The sequence below is a fragment of the Phyllostomus discolor genome, chromosome 9, assembly GCF_004126475.2.
Source record: "Phyllostomus discolor isolate MPI-MPIP mPhyDis1 chromosome 9, mPhyDis1.pri.v3, whole genome shotgun sequence".
NCBI lineage: Eukaryota > Metazoa > Chordata > Mammalia > Chiroptera > Phyllostomidae > Phyllostomus > Phyllostomus discolor.
This window is the reverse complement of record NC_040911.2, coordinates 64,672,067-64,696,742: the sequence shown is the minus strand read 5'-3', so window position 1 is coordinate 64,696,742 and position 24,676 is coordinate 64,672,067. Positions and strand designations below refer to the sequence as shown.

The window sequence follows — 24,676 nt, the reverse complement described above, 5'->3', positions numbered from 1 at the left end:
CTTTACTTTTTCAGCTATGTCAAAACCTTAACTTTTGGGGATGGGGAAGTCCTAACCAGCTTTTGTTGCACATGGACTTGTGTATCAAGTCAAAAGATTTTTTTTTAGAATCATAGCTAAAATAGAAATTGATCTTGATATTAAAAATTTGCTATAAATATTTGTTGTTGTTTGGTACATAAAGTTTTGAGATTAAAATTATATTTCTTTAAAATGATCTACTACATTTTCCAGTTTAGATTTACTATATTCTCTTATATAGTAATTCAAAACTTGGGAATAAGGGTATTCAGAGGACATAGGGTAGCTACACATTATAGTGCAGCTGTAGAGGTCAGTACTAATTAATGGGGATCCCTGCTTCTGTTGCCACACCTCCCCACTGGGATGCCCTACATCATTATGCCTGATCCTACTTCCTTGGCTTTGATTTTCTGTCAGTACACATGGCCTTTGTTGTAAGTTCCTTGAAATCAATTTTTGAAAGAAGTAGAATATAAATAGATTCAATATATACAAATATCTTGCCAGAAACATCATCATAATGAAACTGTGTTTTCAACTATTTATCAAGGCAAAAGTATAATGAGTCATACCAATCAAGTGTGACTAGACTGACTGAGCTAGAATCTGACGAGACATCACTGAGAATATGGTATTTATACTTGGTAATGTTTCCACTGCTTTTTAAAACTTGGATTCCACATGTATTTAGGTAAAAGGGATGTATGTATGGTATCAGCATGGTAATACTTTCCATTCTAATTAAAGAAATAATTTTGTTTTCACCTTTATCGCATAAAATTAAGGTTTAAAGGACTAAGGTAATTTTGGCAGCAATAATAATAGAGTAGGCTAAAATTAAGTGAAGTTGCCTCACTTTCCCAAGCTATATAATTCTGATGGCCTCCTGTTCTTTGGTGGAAAATGTGGACAAGTAAGAAATAGCAGGGGGCGCCCAGAGTCAGTTGGCCTGGGCTCCCATCCTGGCCGTGCCCTGGCTGTGGGGTCTTGGCCAAGACCCCTGCTTCCTCCATCTGTGAAGCTGGATTAACATGGCCCTATTCTACATGGTTGCCACCAAGAGTGGGAATAATGAACCAATGGTCCTCATCCTCTGTGTGGCTTTGATCAGCCTGTGCTTCTGCACATTATCTAGCCCTGTTCCAAGCTGCCTTTTGGATGCTGACTTTGGCCTCTGGTATATCAGCTGGTAAGACAGCATTTTATTAGTCACATTCAATCTTTGTAGTGTCCCCACTTCTATCCTTATGCAATTACTTGGATTTTTCATTGCATTTCCCTGTCACTTTATAAAAATTAGTAGAAATAGGAGAAAACAAGTGTTGACACTAGTTACAACAAAAACAGCTCTCAAACTCAAGGTAGTGGAAGCAAAATTAGAAATCCTTTGCTTGGTAAACTCAAGTAAAATATTTTTAAAACTTCAATATCTGTTTAATTTAATTTTAACTATCATGGTTAATGTTAAGTGTTTAGTGAATTGTAAGGCGTATTTCCAATAGCAAAGGGAAAGAGTATTAGCAAACATTCTGGAAAACAGCATCCAACACTAGATCTAGAAAGTGAGGCACACTGAAGAATTTTATATGTTTTGTTCCATTTTCTGAAACAGAATACCCTTCATAAGAAGTCAGCTGCACATCTGAATTTATATCTGTAGATAAGAAAAGCTTTGGATTTCAAAGTGTAACCAAAATGAAATATAAATATTGAAAATATGAGTCTCTAGTCTCCTCCCCCAAAGAAATCTTCTGGTGTTACATAAAGTAATCTATTAAAAAATCTGAATTATCCTCCTAGATGAAAGTTCCTTTAAAAATTCATGCATTCACCAAAATCTGATTGCAAAAACTCTCTTGTGCCAGACTGACTGCAAAACATTTAGTGATTAGGTCCATAATTAGATGCTGTCTAATCATTTTATGCTGGTAATTCTTGACTCTGAAATGTTTAAATAAAATGTTCAATAAAGGATTATTTATAAAAGAAGCACTATTTTGATTACTAATTCAAAAGGAGGTCTGATTGGATAAATGCAAATAACTGCCTTATTTTGGTAAACATGCTCTCAGATTAAATTTGGACATCTATTAACACAACTGATCCTAAATAATTTAGTAGAAACACTTCTAGAAAATACCAATGTATTTTATAGCTGGAAAAAATGTTTACTCTAATGTAAACTTCATTTATTTTTTAAAGGTTTTATTTCTTTATTTTTAGAATGAGGGGAAGGGAGAGAGAAAGAAAGGGAGAGAAACATTGATATGTGGTTGCCTCTTGCATGCCCCCAACTGGAGACCCAGCCTGCAATCCAGGCATGTGCCCTGACTGAGAATTGAACCAGTGACCCTTTGGTTCACAGGCCAGCACTCAATCCACTGAGCCACACCAGCCAGGAATCTGATGTAAATTTATAATCTAAACTTGTTTTGGTAGGACTTAATATTTAAATAAGTGACCCCTTTAGTGCACCTGAAGAGACTATGCAGTATCATGTTCCACAAAAGAATCAACAAATTCTTATAACCTTAAAATATTCTAATGTGAAGAGCTTGAAATGCTCCACAGTTGAGCTGATACAATATCAGGCAGTAGTTTCTTTGGGCCGTTTAAAACAGAAAGTTAACTTATGAGCAGTTTCCAGTGTTCTACCAATATAGTACCTTCTGACTTTTTTCTAAAAATAGCTTAAAAAAAGAAAAAAAAAACGTACCAAACTATTAGACTCTTCCATTGTGAGGCAGGAACAAAGTTTAAGCTTAAACTTTTCCTTTCTGCAGAGGAAAAACAAAAAGTCCAGAAATTTTAACCTCAACCCAAAGGCATTTAATATGGTTTCAATAAGTGTAACACATTTATTTATTTATTTATTTATTTAAAATATAGAATCCAGAAGCCATCTTTCCAGAGCCTTGCAACTAAAGACTTTTTAGGTGGAGGGGTTAAAAGTGTGGGTGTGGAAGTCAGCTTTTGTTTGAAAAATTAGCAATGCTATGAGTCATCCTGCATTAACAGTAGAAGAGTTTTGCATCTTGTACGAATCCAGACACCATATGCCATGCGAAGGCCTGTTACTTTATTCCATGCCACTGCTGACAGGCAGCCACGTGGGCATCCCCAGTGGAAGGGCTGTCTCCTCCGGGTGGTGGAGACAGGAACCCAGTGAGCTGAACACATCCGACATTGTACAGAGCAGCAGGAACAGCTGGTAAGCTAGAGAGCAGCAACGGCTGAGCAGAGCACGGATGCTAATGAGCCTGGCAACAATACTGGCCTTCAGAGGGGCAACTATAAAGTCTGTCCACGTGTCCCCAACAACAGTCTCAGGAGCAGAATCTGCTTCATGCCTTCAGTCTCATTAAAACATAATACTGGCATTTGTGGCTTATCAAAATCAGTTGTAGGTCACAACTTATAAATCCACTCAACAGATCCAACATGCTTTAAAAAGTTGCACTGAAAATGTATGCACAATTTCCACAGGCATCTCTGGGCACTTCAAGCAGTGTCTGGGTGCGGTGGGATAATAGTGTGTGCTGAACAGCTGTTGCTGAGTTCAGGTCCTGGCTCACCACTAAAAAACGGTATGGCCTTGGGCCAGTTATGTAACCACTCTGGGCCTCTGTGCCCTCAACTACATTTTTCAAATATAATCAAATACATAATAGATTGTAGTATATAAGATATTGTGCTGCATTTGCATAATATACTAAAATAGGATAACTGCAACTTCCTCATAGGATTGAATATATATGTGAAATTCATAGTGCCTAGGACAGAGCAATAAACTGCTGTCTGTCCAGGTGACCAAAGAGCAGAGCTCTGTCACTCTTCCTGGAACCAAGGCAACAGGCCTTATTCTTTTCACTGTGTAAAGTGGCAGCACAACTCCTTATGAGGGAGGCAATCTATTTCATGGGGATGGAGGTGGGGGTGGGGGAAGGTGACACATTAGGATGAGATGGCAGTGATGAGGGAAATGGGGATAGGGACTCTATGGATCCTGATGTGGTAAGTAGTGATATGTGGGTTTGGGCTCCCAGTGGTATCTGGTGTCCCCAGACCCCACACCACTACATTCCTTGATGGTTCCAGGTCTACTAAGGGCTCTGTGCCACTTAAAGGCATTTACTTTCTCTGAATGTCCTGTCTTTGATTAAGTCCCTGGGACTTCCAGTCACCCTCCAAATATCAGGTGAAAGGTCCTTCCTTGGGATACCTTCCTTTGGGCTCTGGGCTGAACTCTCTATCATGCCATTATGAAACATTAGACCCATCTTTTCCTTAATGTTTTTATACTCAACAAAGGGCCTTTGAGGACAGGGACCATGCCCTCCATTTGGGCACCCTCAGCAACAGCACAGCTCCTGGCATATAGGAAACAGCCAATGAATATTTTGTTGAAGGAATAAACTAATGTAAAAAATTGCTTTTGAACTTGTCATTTTCGGAATTGGTGTCTGGGAGTGTGAATGAAATTATGACAATCTGTTGATGACTTTTTTGCCAAGAGTTTGTTTAAAGCTCTAAATAAAAGACATTTTATTGAAAGATCCTCTCCAGCAGCAGATACACCCTCTGCCTGTTTCCTATGGTTGGGTACATGTACAAATGATGAGAAGACTGCCTGGTACTTGAGGGGAAACCTTGTCCCCTCTGAGTTTTCCTAAAGCTAAGTTCAACTCAGGGGTCTCTAAAGATGACATCTATACTTTCTGAAAAATAGAAAGCATGCAGTTGCCTGTGGAGTGCAGATGTGTGAAATGATCTGCCACAAAGTTTAAAGGCTATAAACATTGAAATAAAGATTACCCACCAGAAAAGCTGAACTTGAATTTAAGAAGTACAGTGATAAACATCCTAATGAATTTTGTATAAAATATAGTGTGGACTTCATTGATGAATTCAAGCATGGTTTAACTTGGAAAACTGTTTGTTGAGGAAGTCTTAGTTCTTCTGACTGGAAGCTGCTGGGGCTCTTACATGTAGCAGGCATTAGACCCTAAGCTCTATTTGCTTCTGGCTGTCTGCTCCTCAGAGGGTGAGCCTGCATAGTTATCAGTTTTGACCCTGGTTTAAATTTGTTGTATCCCATGTATTTACTTCCTTTACATCCAGGCCTTAATTTACCGTTATATCTAGAATTTCAGACATATTTTAGATAACTAGATATGGAAATAGGGGTTGGATGGCCAGGTAAAGAAGTAACAGGGGCTCTTTCTGACTCCAACCCTGCTTACCATGGAGGCACAGGGCATGAGCTGATCCACAGGCAGAGGGTCCTAAGGCATCAGTAGTCCTAGAAAGCCAGGTCTTACTTAATGCCTGTGTCTATCACTTGACCATAGCCATTCAAAGATGGAAGTGACATACAATGTTCATTATCTTCGAATAATCTTTTGTGGGAAAGTAGTTTCTAGAATAAAAATGGTCTTCAGTCACTGGACTTCAAAGATTAAAAAAACACTTTAATGTTTAAAAGATACCCAAGAATGCAAATAATTGCACAAGGTGGAGGACCAGACAAAACTGTCCAGGATACAGTTATGATAAGGAGCAGCACAAAACAGAGAGAGCTGGTAGAGCTTGGGAAAGGAGCAAAATCTGTTTCTGAAATTCACAATCGCACACACACATATGCCCCAAGCACCCATTTCCCTGAATCAAGTTTCAGAGGAATGATGATTCATGGAGGAGATTATAAGAAGCCCACATTATGAACAGAATGTGCCCCTAGGAAAAGGGCTATGAAACTGAGTCACAGAGCTGCAGCCTCCATGGTCCCATATGATGTCATCTAAGTGCTCTGCCTCATGTGACTTACTGCAGGCTGCTGCAGATTAGAGCTATCGATCACTCCCAGCAGAAGGATCTTGCTGTGCAGAAGGAAGGTAAACGGTGGAGACAGACAGCTCAGGTATTGATCTGCTCCAGCAGGAAGCTGTACTTCTAAATGAGGGTCAGCACTCCTTCACACCACCTAAGAGAGTTATTATGATTTGCATCCCAGTATAGAGAGATGAGAAAGGTGGGGGTTAAGTACTTAAGTGTAGGAGTCACTTCCTCTCCTGTTAGCTGGTCATAGTACCTTCCAGAGAAGCCGAACATGCAGTGCAAAATCTCAAGGTTGCCCTCCCCCCCTAAAAAAAACAAACAAATAAAAACCATGGCAACAGAAGACTAGGAAGGACACTTGTGCATTCTTCCAAGCAGTCTACTTTCACAAAGAAGTTACAGAGGCCACACTGAGAAAACTGTCAAAGCACTGTGCATGCATCTTCAAAAATGTCCTTCTAATGTCTGAAAAGTTTGCCAAAGCCAGAGGACAGCTCTTATTATAAAAGACAAACATCTTTCCCCTCTAAAGCTGATGCCTCCCACCTAAAGCTGAACATTTAAAAATTGGCCCAAACTGACATTTTCCTTAAGGGAATCTCAATTATGCAAATGAATTTCAAAGAACTTTTAAGAAGACAAACTTCCAGAGGCATAAAAACATAAAATCATCTAAAATGTCAAGTACAATTAAGAGGTACATCACAATTTGTGATACCTGAAGGCAATGTAACAGTTAATAAAGGATCAATAAAAGCAGATTAAAATAAAAAATGTAACCCAAAGAAATCAAGCTATCAACAAAATGTACCCTTTAAATGTGTGTCCCTGTGGACACGAAAATAGATTTGAATTCAATTTTATTGCTTTTATGATTAAATTCTTTGGATTAAGAAGTCATTATTTAAAATAAGCTATCTCTTCTTGGTATCCATTTTAAGTCACTTCCTCCTATGCATGCATAAATACAACTTGTGGTATAATTAAATAAATGGTACTAGAATCTACTTTGCCCTAATTAGAAATTCCTTAAAATGTTTGCATTTCAATTTTAATTCAATGAACACCTACTGAGTTCTTATAATGTTGGATGTGGGAGACTGAAAGAACGATGAGGCATAGCCTTTGCCTTCAAGGAGCTCACTATCCATTGGAGAGGGCAGGCACAGCAGAATGAGCCCTAATTCAGTGTGGCCAGCAACACTCCACCTGTGCCAGACAGAATTGTCTGCCAGCCTCCTCTTCTCCCTGTGCAAGCAGCCCACTCCCCTCAACAGGCTCATTCTCCTTTCAATCTGCTCCGGCCTTGGAACTCTTGGCTAACAGTTCTGGGTCTTCCAAGGTTAGAATGGGAAAAACCTTGCACCTTCCACCTGGGTCTCCTGGAGCCCTGAGCAGTCCTGGAAGACCAAGACCAACCATTGTGAGGTTACTTTGCTGTGAGCTAGCCAACTGTGGAGGCTGTGGAAGAGAGAGATTTTTGTGGTCTGCAGCTGTTCAGCTATGTTAGTGTACGTACCAGACACATAAGAAACCTGGGTAAGAACCACCCAGCTGAGTTCAGTCAACCCAGGAAACCATGCACAATCCTCCCTCCACCATTTCTTTTACAAACCTCTGCAGAAGACTTTAGACTTTATCCCACAAATGTCCACAGTGAGATATGACAAGACACTTCTTGTCACACATTAATAGTGCTTCTATTAATATTTATTTTCATCTCAAATTAAGATGAAAATGAAGCTTTACTAAAATTTAACACATGGCCTAAGGCTGGTGCCAATCTTGCTAGTACATCTACCAGTTTCCCAGGTCTGGTTCAGTCCTTAGTGAGACAGGGGCACAGGGCCTGCCGGTAACTCTCTACTTTCACCACAGTGTGATGTATCATGGTTTACATGACCCCCCCAATACTGAAGTTCTAAACTTTATTACCTTATAAATAGTATCATCTTTCTAATACAATTGTACAGAGGCAGGTCATGACCATGAATATCTTTCCTACCACATAAAGGTTTCCTCTTTATTGCACAGGAAAGTTCTTATAAAAATACTTGACCATAAAGATGAATTACTCATCTTTTTTTTTAATAGAAAGACAAATGCACTAAATTTGGTGACCTTTCCTGCGACGACAAGGGCTAAATTTACTAATGCATTCACCAGGTATTTATTGAACAAATGTTTATTCTGTGGCAGGTGCTGAAGCTACATCCAGGGCTGGTATTCACCTGGAAAACACCAGCATAGGTGGTATCCTTCCCTTGTGGTACCTGATGTCAAATATTTTGATATCATCCTTGGATGTATCAGTGAACAAAACAGACAAAACTCCTTTTTTCTGGGGGCACAGCATGAGTAAAATGAATAAGTAAATTAAAACGGGCTATGGAGAAAAGAAACAGCATAGGTGTGCCACAGGAGGTAGTGGGAAGTATGTGTGCAGGTGCGGGTAAACTTTTTCCAGGGAGGTTGGGGAGAATTGGGAAGGAGGTGAGGGAGCAAGCCAGGTGGGCATCCTGGGATAGATGCAAAGAGAACTGAGCACTTAGGCCTTCCCCGTAGGACTCCAACTTTGACTCTGAGTGAGGTAGGGCCCCTAGAGAGTGTGAGCAGGGCAGTAACTTGGTTCAAATCTCATTTTAGTAAGTTGGCTCTGGCTGTTGTGCTGAGTTAGACTGAAGTAGGAGACAAGTGGTAGACCCTTAGCCATACACCCTATGTGTAGTAGATTCCACTGTTCCCCAAAAGTTAAAGGGGCAAACTGACACCAAGTGAGAGAGTAAATGCTATTTGAAAGAACATGCCATGGACATAAGACCTGAGAAGAAATGTTGAAAAATGCTGCCTTCACATGGGAATTTATTGTTGAATATGGTGCATGCTTTCAGAAAATCTTCTTATCTGTACCATCAAAAAATTTGTTGCTCTGACTGGGTGGCTCAGTTGGTTGGATCATTGTCTGTACACTAAAAGGTTGTAGGTTTGATCCCTGGTCGGGGCACATACCTAGGCTGCAGGTTTAATTCCCAGTCAGGGCACCTATCCAGGTTGTGGGTTTGATTTCCAGTCAGAGAGTGTACAAGAGGCAACTGATAGATGTTTCTCTCTCCCTCCCTCCCTCCCTCCCCCCCTCCTCTCTTTCTCTCAAAAATCAATAAACATATCCCCCGGTGAGGATTTAAAAACAAAAACTTGTAAACAGAATTTTGTAAGCTGTATTTAACCTTCCAAGTGAAGCCATTTTCAATCTTTATGTTAAAAAAAAATAACAGTGTAACAACTGATATGACATCAGCAAGAACCTTCATAGAAATTGTGGCTAAGAATGAGTACAAGCATCATGATTTAGCAGGCCAAGACAGAGCTCTTCTGCTCTAGTGGGTCTGTATATCTTTGCAAGCTTTGAAACCAAATATTAAAATAAAAGTAGTTTAGAGGGACTCCTCAGAACTAATGCATCTATGATGCAGACCACTGCATCATAGAACTATCAAACTAAGATTATAAAAGTAACGCAGCACATGTCATCCTATTGCACTCGCTAAAATAGCATTAATATCTTAGTAAATGCAAAACAATTTACTAGTAAATTGTTGTTTACCTCCAGTTGTTTATTTCATCTTTATCACATCTTTTCAAATTCTCATTGTTGAGTACATTTTATGTCATAACATATTAGTATATTAGAACCTGCATATACTTTAAAACATACTTATACAAATGTTTGAATAGCTTATTTGAAAGTTCTCTTTTTGTCTTTTGATGGGTTATGAAATCAGAAAAAGACTGGAGAAACAAAGTTAGGGAGTGGGTTCGAGGTGGGTGTCGTCACCCACTGAAGCAAGGACTGTTCTGCCACCTCCCTCCTCTCCTCTGGAATGGAAAGAGGAACAGCTACATACAACAACAATGGAAGGCTCCTCTCCAGAAGCCCAATCACTGAAATAAATGTGTCATCACCATGGAATAGGCTACAGGCATTTATGTAATCAGTTGTACTCAGTTTATGAATATCTTTTTGTAAGGCAAAATGAAAACAAAATTGTGAAATTTCCAGCTTTTTGAGTTGTAGGTGACATATACATAAAGAGACACTACTCAGAGATACACAAAAATGTAAGAACAATCTGACAATGCAACTAGAAATAATCTTTTCCCTTAGAGTTCCCATGACCATCTGATTCTCTTTATTCTATCTTATGTTTTAATTATTCAACAAAGCCCACTGGGCAGGCCTTTGTTAGAGCAGGAGTTGCATTTTACCCCATGTCACAGTCTTATCACTATTGGCTGGGAGGCTTCTTGAGGACAGACAGGGCCCCTTAATCTCTACATCTTGCAGTGCTTGTATGTCCACACCAATGTTCGCTGAAAAAGAAACATAGAACATGACTGCTCTGAGTTACCATGGCACATGAGGCCGTGTCTGGGACCCAACTTGTTCTTCTGTGCTGGTGGCATGACATAGGCACTTCTGATTATAGAAAATGAGTGGGGGTGCCAGGCCCTTCTCTCCACTTTTACATATGCCCATCAATTTGTTCCATGTATAATCCATTCATTTCTCAATCTATTCTTACAGAGAGTATCCTCTTGCCAGTCTTACTCTGGGGTCTAGGTGTTGGGGATACAGCAGTGAATATAACAAAATTCATACTCTCCATGCTAAGGAGAGCATGGTGAAACTGCCCAGAGAGAGGGCTTGCTATTTTAGGAAGCTTTCTGATGAGTAGCTTATGAGCAGAAAATGAAGGGAACAGAAGGGGTGAGCTATGCAGATACTGGGGGACAGAAGAGCATTCTTAGCACACATGCAGTTTCTGAGGCTGGAATATGTTTGTGGGTCCTCATAGGATGCTGGCTTTTTCTATGGGTGAGAATGGGAAGCACTTGGAGGGTATTGAGCTATAACATGCTCTGATCTCTATTTTAGAAAAAAAATTCTGGCTCCTGGAGAGTTTTTCAGGGATACCAGGGAACAGAGAAAAGCAGGAAGATTGGGAGGAGGCTGCCACACTGGCCCTGGGAGCTGTAAGCACAAGGGTTAAGTACAGCAGGCTGGGAATGATGGAGTTTTATGAAGCAGCTGGATTTTGGTTATATTTGGTGGATTAATTCATTTTATATGCTCCTTATTCCATAAATCCTTACAATAACCAGGCTGTGAGATATTATTATTCTCATTTTACAGGGACACTGACAGAGGTAAAGATACTTGTTAACAGCAACAGAACTAGCTATTATTTAAACTAAAACTGAAACCCAAGGTCTCTCTAAGGCCTACTGTCACATATCACACCTTACAATTTATCTGGCACTTGTAGGAAAATTGCTGCTGTGAAGGGAAGAGAATGTCCAAGAATTGAGTCTTTACCATAAGTCATTTCAGTCAGTGATACTGCCTAATGTGAGACCCAGAAAAGGGTTGAAATTACTTTCAGGTTTTAAAAAAAGAAAAAGAAAAAAGTTTACTATCTTACTGAGTTATCAGTAGAATTTTAGTTAAACAATCAGTCTACGTGACAAACTCACAAAGGAAATTACGGGCCCCCAGTACACATATTTCAATAGTCACTCAAGCATCTTTGAAACTCAGAAAGCATAGCTGATCTGACACCTTATTTAATCTTTGTGGCCTAAAGTGTGATAATTAGGACAAATGAATCCAGACAAAAGGAATGATTAAAGAGTATGGAAATGTACCTCAGAGGAAGCCAATAAGTTAAAAGAAAAGCACAGCTTATGCTAATCTGATAAAAGCTAAAATCAACACTTGGAGAAGGCTGAAATTTTCCAAAAATTTGGAGTTTTTGTGATGTTTACGCATAAGTATACTGCATTTGTCTGACAAAATTATAGAGCATACATATGTACATAATCTCTTTTCTTCATTCAAAAAATGTAAATGCTGTTTTATAATGTAGAGTTCTGATGTGCATTATGTTGTTCCCTGCAGAGAATGTTTAGCCTGGTAGAGAGGCATAAATTCTATTTTCCCAAATTAATGAGTAGATAGTGTTTCTGAGACATTCTAAAATAGGCTCTCCTTTATTTAAAAGGTTCAAAACTCTATGAAAATACTCTTTAAAGCACTTTACATCTCTTTCTTATATTCACATTAAAACTGGTTTCTTGGGAGCAGAAATTCAATTTAAATAAGTTCAATTCCTTTAATTTTAAATATATGAAGAAAACACATATCCTATTTATTTTCTCAGTCAAGCTGAACTCTTATCGGGAAAACACAACATGATAATTTTCATGTTCTTCTGGGGGAAAAGTTCTTGGATGTTAAAGGCAGAACATAATGGCGGGTAGCAGAAGCTCTCCCCATCAACACCACTCCTTTATTCCACCGAGGATGGCAGTTTGGATAGAGACCCCAAAATCTATTCTGTCCATCTGTTTTATTATTCTTAGAACAACTGTCAAAAGTTGCCTAGGGATCAAGTTGCAAACATACTAATTTGCCTTTGAAAAGTAGGCCCTGGGGGAATTCTGGAACTCTGCTTATAAATTCAGAATCCCATCGGCTACCCTTTGTGGAGGTATGAGACTTTGCACTTCCAGGCACACATCTGCCTCAAAGCCGGGATGCTGGATGCACTGATATACTTACATCCCACTTCATAGGCAAATAAGGGAGAACCAAAGGGGCTTGGCATATTAAAGGCTGGCTTGTTTCATGACGAGCAGGCACTGAGTTTTTAGGAGGCAGCCTCTTCATTGAACACTGATGGATTAAGGACCAAAGCTTTGTACTGTTAAATGAGTGGACACAGCAGAGGGACACATATTCTATACTCTTTTACATCCTAGGACCAAATTAGAAAGACTGAAGTCTGAAATGAAGTATTAGAAGAAATAAGCTAAGGAAAGATAAATACCATAAACCACTAAGTATTGTATTGTTTCATTTTTGTGAAGTGATACAAGTGACAAGAGTATCACTTGGACATATACTGTATCTGATATAGGTTATAAGTAATAAGCAATGCCAAAGGGGGTGTCTGTTTAAAATAATTGTTGTGTTTTAAAACATGCCATTGTTGGAAACTAAAGCAACCATGTACCTCAAGATGGCTATGTTAAAGGCATGTACAAAATACAACATAAACATTAAAGTCTATCTTGACTATCCAGTGGCTTGCATGCTGGACACCCAAGCCTTGAGGGGTGCGGTAATAGGGTTGGGGGAGTGGGATGAGGAAAGGGGACCAGATGGGTACTGTCACTGATCCTCAGAGCTTCCATCTTTCCTTCCCCTACCCTGGCCTCAATGTTCTTTATGAAGTCTCAGGGAACAAAGTCAAATGCTTTCAAAGCACAGGGCCTCAGAAACGGATTTGAGATACAACATTCAAAGTTCCCATTTTAGAGTTTGGTTAAATTCCACAGAGCAAAGTAAAAAGGACATCCTTTCAAGGCTAACATGATGGCATTTGGGTTGTACTCACCCACATACTACCAAAAAAGTATTCTGCTTTGATTTAAAAATTTACTTGAATGTGTTGCAAATTACTCCGGCTCAGAAGCCTGCTGGGAGCTTGCTGCATACACTAAGGCAGACAGGCACAGAAGGGCTCTCACCATTTGGATTTGCCTGCTTTGTCCTTCTTTGGCTTTGCACAATCTCTTATTATAATAAGGCATGTATTATCCTTTTTTTGAGATTTGAATAACAGAAAGTCTCACTTTCAAATATATTGCTTATAATCCTAGAGTCTACTAAATGTTCTGTGGATGCTGTTTATAGCATTATGTTCCTTTCAAAACAGGACTGATAATTAGTAAACTGAAATTTGATTAATGTTGGATTAAGAGGTTCTGATGTCTCGCTTCAATGTGTTATTTCAGTCTGTGGGCACTGAAGAGATTGTTCTTAGGAAACTTGTTTCCAGAATGGGAAGAGGAATTTAAAACCCTGATTTTTCAAAAAGAGAATTTAGTTTTATTTAAGTTTGTAATGTAGGATTCAGTTTTTTCTCTCTTTTTTAGTTTGGTTTCTTACTTTGAAGCTTAAGCCAATGAATTAACTGTTTGAGAGAGAAGAAAATAAACACAAATAATTCTTTCTTCAAAAATGTGAGCGGTGAGCCCTTCCTGGTTATGGCAGAGTAACCTGGCATGGGTAAATGGCCTAGACAGTCTCACCTCTCATTAGGCCCAAGTACAGAATTCTGAGAACATGAAAATCTCTGAAAACAAAGGACCTGTCTGATATAAATATCAAAGCCAGTGAAACTGACCATAGATAATATTTGAAGGAAAGATTTAAAATTAATACCATTTTCACTTTTTAAAGTTAAGGTTACGGATATCTCTTTCAGTTTCATTAGGATTCTAAAGAGGCCTGTAATGGCCAGAATTTCTTCCTTGCTCCATGGTCAGAAGATTCCATGTTTCTTCCTTGCCTGTGCTTTTAAATTCATAATCTTGTTTGTATACTGCTGAAGAGTGTGGGAGAATCAGGAATAATAGCTCCCTTTGAAGTGATGCCATTTCCAACTTAACCATCTGAATGCTAGAGAAATATTGTCATTTATGAATGACCTTCTGCTCTTTGAATATTCAGACATTAATAAATGTTAAATGCCTAGAAATCCTAGCAGTATTATCAAAAAAGGTAGTAGGGCCAGCAAATTCCCTCTTGCTTGCTTTTGACATAATGACCATTTCCACTTTTCTAACAGCAATATGTATTTGGGAACAACAGTGGAATTTGTGTCATCATGACCAAATGATTATGGTGCAAACCCGAGATTCTTCTGGGGCCCAGCAGGCTTCTGGTCCCTATGGAAACGAAGCCTCACATATTGTCCTCTACTCAGCTGGAGGACAGAGTGAGGGAGGCTTTTGTGAGATTTCTTCCACAACCTTCCCACATCAGACCCTAGTGCTTCCTCCCGACTCCACTCTAATTGAGATGCAAATTAATCTCTCTGGCTGATTACACTTCCCTTAAAGCTACTAACAAATGCAGCTGTAACCAGAGTTTGCGGACTTTCCAACAAGTGACTTCAGCTGTCAGTATTTGCATGCCCAGCCCAGGCCCAGCCTGCTCCAAGTCTCCGATGTGTGGAGAACTTCCCTTAGGCACTGCAGGCGTTTTATTTACGTGTATAAAATTTACATACAATTAAGGGTAAAAAAAACCACAACCCTACAACTAAGTTCCTAGGATTTAGACATAGATTCTGTCACACTCTTTAAGGCATTTCCTGACAATACTTTCTTACTCTGAACTGGTTACTCCCCTCCCTTGTGGCCATGGCTTTAATGGCAACATCAGGTTTCCTTCCCACTTCCTTCTTGTCTGTAAATTTTCTGATCTTAACACTGTTTAAATTCAATCTCTCTTTCTAAAACTAAATAAATTTATTGCTCTAAGGAAATGGGATCATTGAAGAGCCTTCACTTACTTTTTCATGGTTCTCAATAAGATTCTGTTAATTTCAAAACCAAATATGAAGCCATCATTTTAACTGTAAGAATTTTCACATAAATATCCTTCAATGACTTTTTGGGGTAGTAACAGAATGATTATTATTTAGAATGCAACAGAAAGTTAATCTTCATTCAATATAAAGAAAAATACACACAAAATTTCATTTTTTAGTAAAAGTTCTACCATTTTTTCTCTTGAATACTACTATGTATTTTTTTGCTAATCTAGTTTACTCAAGAATATTGAGTACTCCATATGTGCAAAGTGCTGTTCTAAATGTTAGAGAGCCAATAGTCAAGTAAACATTCAAAAACTTAAAAAATATCTATAGATACATACATACACACATATTCTATTTATAGAGCAGTGTTTCTTGGATGATTAAGGTTTTCAATTTTGAAAAAAAAGGCAAGTTTATAAAATATGATTTGTTTTTGCCTTGTTTTCTGAAAACTTTTTTTTTTTACCAAATTATCTCTCCCCCTCCCTTTCTGTTCCTATGCACACACATACACATACACTCACTCATGATGTACTAGGAGGTGCATGTGAGAGAGATATCAACAGAAAGGAAACAAGGCCCTGGCTAGGCAATTTACAGTATAGTTGGGAGAGAAGAGGTTAAAGGAAGGCCCTGTCTGGTAAGGAGAACTATATTTGTAAAGCTAGATGGCTACCGGACAGTGAGGGATCTATGTCACAGGAGAGACCCAAAAGGAGCCTTGGGGTTGGGGGACAGCAAAGTGGCCAAGAGGGGAATCATAACGGGAGTCATCACTGTACTCTAAGGCTGCACAGTGGGAAGGAGCACATTTCTGTAAAGGACTGGTGATGAGAGGGTAGACCCAACAACCACAGAATGGAAAGTGGGAAGAGAGGAGGAAAGTTGGGGTGGTTATTGATATTTCCTTAACCATGATGTCAGCCTGGTTTCTGTACAGATTGCTCGATTTACAGTAACTTTTCCTGAAAGAAAAAGCAGTCTCTGGCCTTTATTTTAACACCTGCTATGGCAAAAAGTAAATACTTCTTGAGACCTAACTCCACAGTTGGGTGGTTCCAGTTTTCACAAAAGGCTCAAAACTCTGTATTGCCCTGGCTGGGTGGCTCAGTTGGTTGGAGCTTTGTCTGTTTGATTCCTGGTCACGGCACATACCCAGGTTGTGGGTTTGATCCCATCAGGTTGTGTACCGGAGGCAACTGATCGATGTTTCTCTCTCACATTGATGTTTCTTTCTCTCTACTTTCCCCTGTCTCTATAAAATCAATAAACATATCATTGGGTGAAGATTAAAAAAATAAAGTAAAACTCTGATATTTATAGGGTCCAGGCTGGTAACGTGATAATAACTGCAATAATATTCACTGGGCTCTCATGATGGACCAGTCATTATTTTACCTGCTTTACCTACTAATCCTCTCACCAATCCTCAGATGGAGGCCAAGTGGGGTGGGGGCACCATGCTGGCGGCACCTGGTGCCAGGCTTCTGCACTGGAGAGATATGTCAATGGGCCAGGCTGTAGTGAGCAGGAGAGTACATAGCCTATAAAGAGGCTGATTGCTGCCAGCAGAAAGGAGGACCAGGTAGGGTCAGAGGTTTTGATTCTTAAGAGAAGTCAGAAATCTAGATTTTTTAAAAATATAAAATCACCCAATTTTTCAGCGTGGCTGACAACCTCAATTTTTATAAGTAACGCTGGAAGCCAACTGAAGTTCAAACAAAGCCCATCTGGGGGCTGGATTCGGCCTGCAGGTTTTGTAGGCTTTGCGTTTTGAATGTTTGCTTTGACACTGAGTTAACAGATGCTTCCTGGTTTTCGCTGTTCATTGGTCCCAGTTCTATAGCCTCATCTTCTCTTTAAAAGCCCACTAGGTTCCTGAAACAACTCCTTGGTTTTTATGGTTCCCTGAGACCCAAGGTGCAATGATCTTAATGTCGAGGTCTCCCTTACAGCATGGCCCCAGAGTGGGTGCACCACCTTTTACATTGTGACCTGAAGCTGGGAGAGTGAAGGGATGATATGATTTGTACCTGTGATTCCTGTGACCCAGACCTCATGTTCCTTGTGCTGTGGTCTCAGAGAATGCAGTGTGCTTTGCCACTACATCACCCTTTTTGTCTCATTTCAAATTTGTGCTCAACCAAAATCCTCAGATGTTTTCAAAAGTGACTAGTATATACTATTTATATCAACCTCATCCTGTACTCACACAGTTGATTATTGAAATGCAAGTCATGGCATTACAGTCTACCCTACTAAATCTCACTTTGTTGATTTGGGTCTGGCAGTCTCATCTGAGATAATCCTAATTTCTGACTTTGCCTTTATGAAATTAAGTTAACCCTCTCAGTTTTCTTACAAATAGTATTTTGATAAAAATGTACTCTAGACCTTTGTGAAAGCTGCTGATAAAAAAGTTGTTGAATAGAAGAGGGCTTGAGCAGAGCTATGGTACACACACTGTACCAGAGACACAATGGCCACAGTCAATTGGTGGTCCATGAATCCACACATTTTAGGTTTAGCCATAGTGGAGTCACCCGGCTTCCATTGGCCCATATTTCTTTTGCCTCTCTGCCAGATGATTACGACATTTTATCTTGTGTTTTACTGAAATTGAGATTCATAAACTTTCTCTAACCTCTGAGAATAGTAATCTTATTGAACACAATATTTGAAATATTTATTCTCTGTGAACTCTTTCTTGAAGAGTCACAAGCCATTTAATAATCTAGTTTAACGATTTTACAAAGAATTCATGCAACATTCCAAAATTCACCCTTTAATCCTTTGAACTGAGGAAAATATTTTCCTGTTTTCAATTCTGGGTATATCCTTTTTATATATGATTTCTTTAAAAAAAGTTCCTGTGGTTCTGATATGACTGTTGTAAATTTGTTCTAAAACCAACATACATGGCCTTGAAGGCTGGATCTTACTTGCAGAGGCCAATCCTCTTTACATGAAGAAGATGGAGGACAACTGGGATTCAGGTTAACAATGACAACCTTCTGTCAACCCAAGGCAAAGCTCCTCTTTTAATCCTGATGTCCATAGTTTAAATATGAAGTTATCAGAGTTCACTCTGTGCAACTATACTGCTCTTATATGCCTTCCCCTTTTCTTTCTTGGATAGTTTTCATTTTATAATAAAAAGCTCTCACTTCTTATTCCCTTTTATAGCCTCAATCCAGGTATGGGACTGTGCTATTTTCTCCTCTGAACTCAAATTTTTGAAATGTGCTTCCATAGGCAGGGTACAGGTCTACTTGTATTTCCCTCCCATTCTTATAATCTTTTAAATTGCTAAGAAATGGATCCAAAATAGTGGTTCCCTGCATTTGCTTCCTCCATCTTCTGAGAGATGAGATTATTTGCCAGCCAAGAATTTATCATTGCTTGTTGCCTTTAGTAGAATGTACCCTGAAGCTAACATCGAGTAGTGTAAATCCCTATTACAACTATATTTTGCCTTTGGGCCTCTTTAGAAATGTGAATTAGAAAAACATTGTGCACAGCCTCACGTATGGAATATTACTCCAGAACGGCTGGCTGCTGTTCTTCAACTCAGCCCCCTCTTGTGCATTTCCCATCCTTAGGCACTACCAACCCCTTACTTTTGGTTACCTTTTTGGTTATGTGCTGTTATCTGAAATGTTTTTTGCCTCTCTCCTTGAAACAATTCAGTTCTAGGTCATATTATACCCAATTCTCTAGTGAAGACTTGAGACTGCTAGAAGTGGCCATGCATATAACCTCCCAGGAGCTTGTGTCTTGCTTGTCTACTCTGGTGAAGTTAAAGCTTCATTCTGTCCTCCTTGCTTTGCTGAGAAACTATTCTCTCCTTTTCCTCCCCTTCTCTCTCCTTACCTCCTCCACCTAGGCCTACTCTTTCAATGTGATGCTCCAAAAAGTTCTGTCTTTGATCCTCTTCTCATCACCTTCTGCACTCCAACAAATCTAGCAGTTTCCACACTGAATTAATCTACCTGCTTTACATAGGTATCCAATCTATCCCCTTGCCACTATCTGAAGTTAGGTCCTCACTTACTCTTTGAACTCCTCCCACTGCCCCTGAAATTCCTTCATCCCCTCTATCCTGTGTGTGACTCCCACACTCTGCTGTATGAAGCATCTATGGTTCTCAAAAATGTGATGTACTTTTTCAGAGCTTAGTCCATAAGCAACTCTTGTCCCCTTACTTGGAATATTTTATTCATATATTTATTCCTAGTGGCTAGGACAATGCCTGGTACATGGCAAGGGCATAGTAAATGTTGGCAAACACTTAACTGGTGCTGCATGGCAAAATAAACCACACTATACCACCTGCCTCATTTTCATACACTTTCTTAAGTATATGGAGACAAATGGAGGAAATTAAAAGTCTTCTCAGAAAAAACAAAAAGATCATGCTAGAGAGCCAAGAAACAGGACTGTCTATTGTATCTCTAGGGAGAAGGACCATTTTTGAAGGTGTGTAAATTGAGAATATAACTTAGCAATATGAAGAAGTCACGAATCTAAGACAGAAGCTCTAGTATTATCATATATATCTGCTACCTGTAAATGAAACTAAATTTCATATGTGAAAGAATGAGGTAAAAAATCACTTTTCTTAGGCACCCCAGCTCTCTCAGTCAAATGCTGATACTTCCAGGGAGCAGAGATGGCAAGTGCCATTGAGACTATTGTTTTATTGAAGTGGATGTTTATTTTAAAACACCACCATCTGTCCGATTTTGGGTAACCTCCTCCTAATGGGCACAATACATATTGTGTGCAACCTTTTCCCTGAAATAAGTTATCTGAGGAAGAGAATGAAAACACTGGTTCAAATGGTTTTGGAAACTTCTATCAGCTGACCATGTTTTGATTTTGGAATCTTTAGTTGGCTTGGGAACTGTAAACATGACATGTGGCAAGCTTCCCATTTGCAATACTCTAGGCACAGAAACAGGCCCTCTGATTGCCCACAAGGGATAAAAAAAGCAGATGGCAGGTGAGTTGGCCCTTATCACTCAGAAGAGCAGTGGTCACAGGACGAAGGCTTCACTTGACAGATTTGATTTAGTCTGCTGAGGAAGTTACCAGAAAACCCAGAAGGAACAAAGGAGCTAGGCTGAAATGTTACTGAGGGTACTTTCCAAATACATCCCTACTGTGCTAACATTTTTTTTTATCATATAAGTTAAGGGTATTTTTCAGTCTCGTATGAGCCTTTACCACTCAGGTCCAATGATCATTTAGCCAATGCCACGCCAAATAAGAACTCCTTTGTATAGGTTCTAAGTTGGATGTACTGCTCAAAAAGATCCTAAAATTTAAGGGAAAAAAAGCAAATCAATTTCAACAATGCTCCCAGTCCTCAGCTTACTAGGAAACATTACATTTTCTTGAACAATACTAAACAAAATTGATAAGGAAATGTCCACATCTCTAGACTGAATCTCAATTGACACTATTCTAAGGCAGTGAAGCACAATAATCACTAGCTGGAGAGAGACAGGAGAGAATAACTACTGCAAACTAACTCTAATGGCTCCTTATCATCAGTTCCAATGTTTGGTTATCTATGGTCAATACAAAAAAGCACAAGCTCCTTTTTTAAAGGATTTATAGAATGTCTGAACTACAGCATGCCCTTTCTTCATAAAACAGTCATTTGGATACCTAGAAAGTGAATGAAATTTGGATGAAACGAGCAGTTTGGCAATGTTCTACTTAACAATTGTAATCTAAATATTAGAAACAAAATAAGGACACAGCATTGTCGATATAAATTGGCCTGTGTTGACAAAGAAACTACACTTTCTTTGCCAACACTCATTACTGTACCTAATATTGCCAGGCTGGGTAAAGATCAAAATTCAAAATTCCAAGTATGGTTTCTTGGAATTTCAAGTACCACTTTCCCACTATCAGAATGTTGAAAAAATTTGCAAGGTGCACTATCCTAGGTTGGGAATCCTCTATGTTAGCCAACAATTTACCCTGAAAATGATGACATAGAAGGAAAAGGAAATACAGAGTGACCCATAGATTATTTTCCTGCTAGTCCTTCCTTATCAGTAAACTGAAAGTAGAGATTTAGTACAATATGTGCATATAAAGAGTGAAATAAAAATAGATAAATTAGTTTTATGCAGTGTTTATTAGTTATGCATGGTTGTGGTAAGAACAAAATATATCCATGTAGGAGTTATGAAATATAAACTGTAATTCAGGTGATTCCATATGAGTTACAATGTTCTTATATTTGCATATTAAACTGGCATTATGCTATACACAGAATGATTAAAATTAATGTTAATAATTTAAATTTCAATATTTTTTACTTAAAATGATATTAAACAATAAAAAATACCAAAACCAGCTGAGAGCAAAGCCACAGAAGAATGGAAAATGTTTTATATTTTAGCATCTTTAAAGTCACTTTTCCCTTCTTTTTGAACAAGGGGTTCAAAAAGAACAAGCAGTTTCATTCTGTATTTGGACCCACAGGTTATGTAGCCAGATATGATTTCAGGTATGTCCACACTATTACTGATCTTCTCAGCCCTTAGGGGGCTTGCAGAGGCTTGTGGTGGTAGCCCCTACACTTCCTCTCCACCTGTGGTCTTGATTCAGGCAGCCTTGATGCTATACTAAGATTAGAACTTGCAAGGCAGGTGCCATGAAGTTAAAGGGTTAGGGAAGCTTGGCTTTCTCAGGTACCACCCTGAAAACCATCTCTGCTGGAAGCTTGCTCTTCTGTCTGTCATAGGCACCCTGATGGACTTGACCATGAATAAAATTCTAAAAAAAACCAAACCCCAAACAAACCCAAGTTTACCACCTGAGAACACCCTCAGTCCTTATACTTGCTAAGTGCTCTCTGCATAGAATACTGCCCTACTGCCTGGGGAAAGCTTCTCTCTCATCCCTCCAATCTCAGCCTATTTGATCTCTCCAAAGAGGACTTTTCCCTATGGTTTAACCCCTCCCCATAACCATCTCCCCCACCTTGTAGTTGTTCTACAGAACTTATCAGCTTGTTTGTTTCTCTACGAAGCACAGGCCCTGAAGCTCATCTGCTTTGGTCCCCATGTACCTAGAGCCCCTAGTACTGGGCTCAATATTTCTAGAGTCCACACTATTTGGTAAATGAACAAATATAAGGAGACACTTGATACCATGAATAGTGTTTTTCAAAATTCAAATTTAAGACTGATCTCCATAAAGCAGCAGATTCCAGATATCAGCTGTTACAGAAACTAGTTTAGAGTTTTGCCAAAGCATGTGAGGATCAAGATGCTTTAACAAAAGATTAAGGGAGCAAATTAATTATAAGTAGATGAACAAAAATACAAAAAAATTCCTTCCCCCCTCACTTTACTTCTTATTATCTCTTTGGTTTCTGGCCTCAATATTAGCCCTATGACAGGCAGAAATTAATGAATTAGAGTAGTTAAGCCCTGATCATCATGGTTCAGTTGGTTGAGCATAATCCCATAAAGTGACAGGTCACCAGTTTGATTCCTGGTCAGGGCACATGCCTGGGTTGCAGGCCAGTCTCTGGTTGCAGCCTGTGCAAAATGCAACTGATGGATGATTCTCTCCCTCTCTTCCTCCCTCCCCCTCTCTCCAGGAAAAAAAAAAAAGAAAAGAAAAGAGTAGTTAAGTGATTGCAAAGCTTTTCTCATTGACTACATTTCTATAAAAAGTTACATATATTACTTATTGTCTTGAATTATTTGAGTAGCATCAACTAAATCTTCTCAAGGTATAAGACAAAAGAAATATTTAATATTTTTATAATAATCAACAGAATAGGTGTTCCCTTTCCTAATTTCTATACTAAGTTGTCCTTGGAGATGTCAACCTGGCTATTTCATGAGTTATTTTAGAACACATCATTTACTAACCCACATCAATAGCCCTAACTGGCATCCATATTAGTTGAATGTATTGCTTGAAAAGTTTATAAAGTGATGCTGAATTGTATCCTCTGAACCTTTAAAAATATTGTTTTCCCTAAACCTGGTTATTCTGATGTCACCTTAATTCTTATTTGAGAAAGCAGTGTTCAACAAAATTAACAAAGCATGTATTTTATAATGAGAAGTTAGACAGGTGGAAAAGGTGACATGACAAAGATCACAATGGACTTACATAAAACAGAATTTTTGTTTGCAAATGATTTTTTTTTTTGCCTTGATCCAACACACTTGACTGATGAGTGTCCCACTTATGCTGGTTGACATGCAAATTGACAAGCCAATTGCTGAATAGGTCTTTCTCATTTCCACCAAGAAACTCTTTTTAACAGCATGTGAAATAAAAACTCCATGCTGAAGACTAAATCAACACAAGCCATACAATTAAGTCTAGAATGCTGCAGAAATCACTACAAAGAATGTCATCTCCAAAACATGCACCACTAGCCTGGACAAAGCATCAGAGAGCACACTGAAGGGAATAATGCTGCCCTGGCCTCTGGAGAGGGACCAGATGGGACCTAATAGCTGTTTTCTATTACTAATTTCTATGATAATTTCAAGTTGCCACATGGTATATGTATTTTTTTTTAAAATCTAAAGACAGAATATCAGTCAATGAAGTGACCAGGATTTTAATGAAAGGTATTTTTCGTATACTGTATCTATTCACACATGATATTTCTCACCCACCCCTCACCCCTGACCTCTAGTGACACATCACTTATAGTTAGGTTGGGAGAAGTAGAGAGAACAAGGTCAAATGCAGTGTTTATAATCACTATCAATACCAATTAGAAACAAAGATGTTCTATGGTTTATTAGGGGGTTAGATGAGTTCTGCAGCAATTTTATGAAGTCACTTAGTTTCTTTTTCTTATAATCAGCTATCATGCCTGGATTTTAAAATTACGGCATGCCAATTAATGTTTCATAAAAATTACAAAAGTGAAATTTCTTCTGTTTTTAGAGAAGATTAAGAATTAGAGAAGCAGATATTAATGATTTGGAAAAATTACAAAAAAATTTCTCGTCGTTCTTACTGATAAATTCAAATGTAACTTGGTTAAGGATGCTTTTCCCTGTCCTCTCAACTAGATGCAATTTCTCCCATCTCTGACCTCTAGAAGAGTATTTTTACTTCTCTGGTGGTACTTGCCACATTCTTTGATGTATTAGTTATTTCATTTGCTGTTGGTTTCTGGTAGGCACTCTGGAGACCCCACTACCAACTGCAACAAATAGGGATGGATGAAGGAGGAGTCAGAACTTGGGGAAAAATACCTGGGAAGATATGACATCTCTTGAGAGTCACAGCTTCTTAGCACAAATTTATATAACTAAATTATGAAAATAAACTCTTCCTAAGTTTGATGCAGC

General features: G+C 38.8%; 1 protein-coding gene across 3 annotated transcripts in view; it reads right to left on the bottom strand.

Moving 5' to 3' along the window:
* Window positions 1-24,676, bottom strand: part of RALGAPA2 (Ral GTPase activating protein catalytic subunit alpha 2) — a 369,400-nt gene that overhangs the window by 62,042 nt on the left and 282,682 nt on the right. The gene's annotated exons all lie outside the window — the stretch shown is intronic.